The 5,648-nt window shown below is 42.6% G+C and overlaps 1 pseudogene; it reads right to left on the bottom strand.

Moving 5' to 3' along the window:
- Positions 1-1,102: 1,102 nt before the first annotated feature.
- On the bottom strand, positions 1,103-4,350 carry LOC116077400 (annotated as a pseudogene).
- Between the last annotated feature and the right edge of the window lie 1,298 nt (positions 4,351-5,648).

A 5,648-nucleotide genomic window follows, 5' to 3' on the forward strand; every position in this document is an offset into this window, starting at 1 on the left:
CCACCAGGTTTGGTGTGGTTTGTTTCATGTTGAGGTCTTTGATCCATTTAACTTGAGTTTTGAGCAGCATTACACATATGAATCTATTTGTATTCCTCTATATGCAGATATTTAGTTTAGACCAGCATCAGTTGTTGAAGATTCATTCTTCTTTTTATAGTGTATGCCTGGCTACTTTATCAAAATCAGGTGTCCATAGGTATATGGATTATGGATTATTGGCTGGGATTCCAATCAGTTTCATTGATCACAATGCCTGCTTATATGTCAATAGTTTGCAGATATTTAAAAAAGCAAATCTAGAATCCTTATTACTTTTCTTTAAACAATAGCCAGGACCAGAATCAAAGATAAATAGAAGGCACAGGTTTTCTTGTTTTTGTTATCAGATTTGGGGGTTTGTTTTCTTGTGGGATTTTTTTTGTCCTTTTTTCCTTTTTCCTTTTTTTTCCTTTTTTACAAATACAAATAAAACATGAAAAACTCTACCTCAAAAAAAAAAATCTAAAAGTTCAACACAAGCCCTTAGCTGTGTTCCAGACATTGACAGGCTGCATCACATTTTCAAAATCCAGTGGTAAAAATGGAGGTTTAGAATTGTTTGGTAATAACGTGTCAAAACAACAAGGTTCTGGAACCACCTTTTATTCAGTTAGTCACACCAGCAGGGACCCAGTGGCAGTTGTCAAAAGGCAATTATTTTCCACACCAAAAAGGAGTCATGACTTGATATTTCCTGCTTCCAAAATGTTTATCAAATCCTGTGTCTCCCAAGAAATGAAACATCCATTGTCAGTGAAACCGAAACACACTCCTCTGGGGAATGGCTGTGAAACTCCAGACTGTGTATGCAGCGTGAGCGGGAAGGTCCGTCTTTCCTCTTCCTCTTTACAAATCTATTCCTCCTAAAGAATGATTGCGGAAAACTGGGAATGGAGGACTAAAGGGTCAAGGGAGGAAAGGGGGTTGGGGAGCACACACCATGAACACAAGCCAAATTAAAATTGTACAAACTCAAGTAGTTTACTACTCTGAGACACCAAAGGCTGGTTGAAGGAATTCACCAATCTGCAGGAGCCGGGGCAGTGTGCTGTGTGGAGGAGATCTGAGCCAAGAAATTCACTGCTTTGGAGTCGTACCCCTACCCACACCAAAGCCTGGTTTCTGCACCATGCCTCCATGGGGAGGGCCTCTCATCCCACCACTCGGCCCACCACGGGGGCCCTGTAGGTCCCCGAAGGTGGTTATCCCTCGTCGCCTTCCCTGACAGCTCGAGTCTTCTCTTCCACATTCAGGCAGACTGTGTCTTGGAATATGATGGACCTATTATTAAGGATCTTTTGAATCATCAAACACAACAAAATGGAAATTTGGCAACTTCCCACCACTGTTGATGCACAGCTCCACCACATTCTCATAATTTTGGAAAAAAATCCTTCAGTTCCAACTTGTCAACCTCATGTGGCAGGTTCCCAATGAAGAGCTGGTGACTGACTGTCAGGGTTCCTCACCCTCCTTCGAGGTTCCACATCTTCTGGTTCACCAGCCTCACGGATTGGTCAGGGGAGGGATACTGATCTGCTGCTCTCGAAGTCTCTGATCTCTCGGAGCCTTTGTAGTGGGGGCTCTGGTTCTGGTTCTGGTTCCACAACAGGCTCCTCTAAACACTCTTCCAAGTCATAGCTGACAGTCTAATCATAGAAAGTTCCAGACTCATCAGGCAACACCTCTGGTGTCTGCTGTCTTTCTTTAGGTTCTTGTACTTCTTCCTCGGATTCCTCTTGAGGCTCTGTGACAAAGCCACTGAAGACCTCATCTTGGTATCTGAAGGTGTTGTCATTGTGCCCATAGAATTTGTTGGCAACAGAGTCCTCAGGAGCAAGGACAAGGGCCGGCATGAATCTCTGCAGAGCCTGGTTGTTGTTGGACAGTAGCCCCATCACTTGGACCACCACCCCTTCCATCAGAGTTGTGTGAGCATCGACGTGGCGGATCTTGTTTTGGCAGTTGGTGAAGTTTTGTGACATCACTTTCCTGTGGGTTTCCTTCTGCCCGTAGGCTGCATCTGCTGGCTCCCCATTGGAATCCAAGCCCCCGTGGGTATAGGAAGACTTCTTTCCATAAAATCTGTGCAGCATGTCCGGAGTTTGGTTCAGCAGGGTGTAGTACTGTAGTATAAACTTCCATCTGACCAGCAGGGACTAAGCCTCTCTATAATCGTTGCTTTGGTTGATTCAAACTGCCCGGCTGAGCAGGAGGACAGGGCTTCTGCATGATAGGAAGTAGTGGTGTCCCTCTGGTGACCAGATTTTATTTCTATAGCTTTGTAGTAGAGCTTGATACCAGAAGTGGTGTTAACTCCAGAAGTTTTTATTGTCTAGGATTGTGTTTGAGCTCCCCTAGCTTTTTGTTTCTTCATGTGAAGTTGAATATTGTCCTTTTGAAGTCTGTAAACAGTTGTATTGTAATTTTGGAGAAGATTGCAGTCAATCTGTAGATTGTTCCTGGCAGACTTGACATTTTACTATGTCATTTCAAACAAACCATGACTGTGGGAGAAGTGTAGCTCCAATAACTGCAACTTGCTTCCATTCTCTGAGTTATTTTTCAATTTCATTCTCCAAAGGCTTGAAATTTTTGTCATACATTTTTTTCACTTGCTTTGATAGAGTTACTCCAAGATATTTTATCATTTTCCATTTTTGTGAAGGGAGTTGTTTCCTGATATTTTTCTCTGTCTGTTTCTCCTTTGTGTATAGAAGGACAACGTATTTTTTTGTTCATTTCATATCCATCCAACACCACATTGCTAAAGGTGTTTTCAGTTCTAGGAATTCTCAGCCAGAGTTTATGGCATTGTTTATATATAATTTTACATCATTTGAAAATAATGATATTTTGACTTCTTCCTTTTCAATTTGTATCCCCTTGATCTATTTCAGCTCTCTTATTTCTGGAGCTAAAACTTTAAGTACTATATTGAATAAATATGGTTAGGCAGTCTTCTCTTGTTTCTGATTTTAGTGGGATTGCTTTGAGTTTCTCTTCTTTTCACTTAATGTTAGTTAAAGGCTTGCTGTAAATTGCCTTACTTTTATTGATTTTCATATGTTGAACAATCACTATATCTCTCATATGAAGGCTACTTGGTCATAATATATGAATTTTTTGATAAATCTTGAATTCAGTTTGCCAGGATTGTATCGAATCTTTTTGCATGTGTGTTCATAAGGGAAACAGGAATATAATTATCTTTCTGTTTTGAGTCTTTGTATGGGTTTTATATCAGGGTTAATTTGGCTCATAAGATATATTTGATGGGGCAGAGGAAAGGACTGACCTGAGTGGTAGAGTGTATGGCAAAGGAAAGGAAGCAAATTCTGGTATGTCTGGAAACAGGAGAGAAGCCCAGAAGGCCAGGAGAATGAATGGAACATGCAGCTGGTGAGGATGAAGGTATGTGGGTGGGGGCGACCCTAGAAAGTCCCAAAGATGTGGGATTCAAGAGGCTCCCAGTACTCAATGGAAACGACCTTAATCAAAATTCCCAACAGTGTTGAGATGGACCATGAAGAGACCACATCCAGTATACAGACAGTTCCACTCCCAGTGGAGAGATGGGGTCACTAACCCACCTTCAAAGATTTTGACCCAGAATTGTTCCTGTCTAAAAGAAACACAAGGACAAATATGGAGTAGAGACTGAAGAAAAAAGGCCACACAATGATGGACCCAACATAGGTGCCTTTGGGTGGGCACCAAACCCTGACACTATTATTGATACTATGCTGTCCTTGCACAGAGCAGCCTATCATGTCTGTCCTCTGAGAGGCTCTACCAGCAGCTGACTGTAACAGATGCAAATACTTATAGCCAACCATTGGTCTGAGGTCAAGGCCCCCTATGGAAAAGTTAGGGGAACAATTGAAGGAACTGAAGGAGATGGCAACCTCACATGAAGACCACCTCGTAAACTAACCTGGAACCCTGGGTGCTCCCAGAGACTAAGCCAGCAACCACAGAGCATATGTCAACTGGTCCGTGGCCTGAGGTACATAGGTAGCAGAGGACTACTTTGTCTGGCTTCACTGAGAAAGGATGAGACTCATTCTGTTCCAACATGATGCCACTGGGGCTGGGGTGGGGACAGAAATTGGGAGTGTGGGGGTGGAGAGTAGAGCCGGGTTGGTGGGGGAGTTTGGGACCATGAAAGGTAACCTCATTTCTGGTTGAGCTAGGTTTAAAACCTAGGAGACCCAACAGATAACTCTGCAAGGAACAGTAGGCATTTACGACACTCCTAGACACCGGCTGATACAAGGCTTCAGCTCTCCATAATTCTATGGCCATCAGTCATGTAGGGCAATGTCCCAAGCCTGTCCATGGGTAGAGGACATTACCACAGATCATATAGCTTCAAGATAGACCTCCATTTTAATGAGGTATTTAAAGGTGTGAAGGGCTTAGCCAATTAAGCTCTCCTTCCCAGACACTCCTCCCTGCAAAAGGTATTTAACCTCAGGCCCACCCTGAGAAAGAGGGATACAGTTTCACTCATCACAACTCTCTGCCATGACAATAAGTGCTTTAAAACCATGGACTGCCTCTTCTCATCCAGATCCCCAATGGGGAACAATGGAGCAGGTCTTCCACTAAAGAGCAGGAATCTAATCTTCCCAGTCTAATCTCCTAGTAGGAGGCCTCTCTGCACTTCCACCCAAGGCTTCCACCAAGCCAAACCTCCTGCTGAACAAGCCAAGGACTCTCTTATCCTCAAGAGACCAAGCCTGGGCTCTCCTCCCTTCTTTTCCCTTTGGCCCCAGGCTAGAGCCAGCTCACATTTTTCCAATTTTGTACACTACTAATTTTTAAATATGACCTGATGATTCTTTGGATTTCTTCAGTATCTCTTGTTATCCCCCCATTTGTTTCTGATTTTGTTAATTTTATAATCTCTCTGTGTATTTTTAGTTGTTTGGAGTAAGGGTTTCTCTATTTTGTTGATTTTCACAAAGAACTAATTCTTATCTTGATTCTCTCTCCCCATTTTTATTAGAGATTTTCATTATTTACATTTCAAATTTTATCCCCTTTCCCTATTTTCCCTCTGAAATCTCCCTATTCCATCTCTCCTCCTGCTGTTCACTCACCTACACACTCCTGCTCCCCTGTCCTAGGATTCCCCTACACTGGGGAATTGAGCCTTCACAGGACCGAGGGCCTCTTTTCTTATTGATGTTCCACAAGGCCATCCTCTGCTACCTATGCAGCTGGAGCCATGAGTCCCTCCTTGTGTACTCTTTGGTTGGTGGTTTAGTCCCTGGGAGCTATGGGGGTACCGGTTGGTTCATCTCATTGTTCCTCCTATATTGATTCTTGTATTGTTCTTTTTGTTTCTATTTTATTTACATCACCCCCTCAATTTATTTTCTGCAGTTTACTCTTCTTTGTTGTGCTTGCTACTATGTGTGCTAGAGCTTTCAGATATGCTGTTATTACCATATATCACTCCAGCTATTTATTCAGGCACTCTTAGTGATAGGCACTTTCCTCTTACCAGGACTTTCTTTTATTCACATAAGTTTGCATGTGTGTTGTAGTTAATTTCATTGAATTATAGAAAGTCTTAGTATCTTTATTTCTTTTGG

The sequence above is a fragment of the Mastomys coucha genome, unplaced genomic scaffold, assembly GCF_008632895.1.
Source record: "Mastomys coucha isolate ucsf_1 unplaced genomic scaffold, UCSF_Mcou_1 pScaffold5, whole genome shotgun sequence".
Lineage (NCBI taxonomy): Eukaryota > Metazoa > Chordata > Mammalia > Rodentia > Muridae > Mastomys > Mastomys coucha.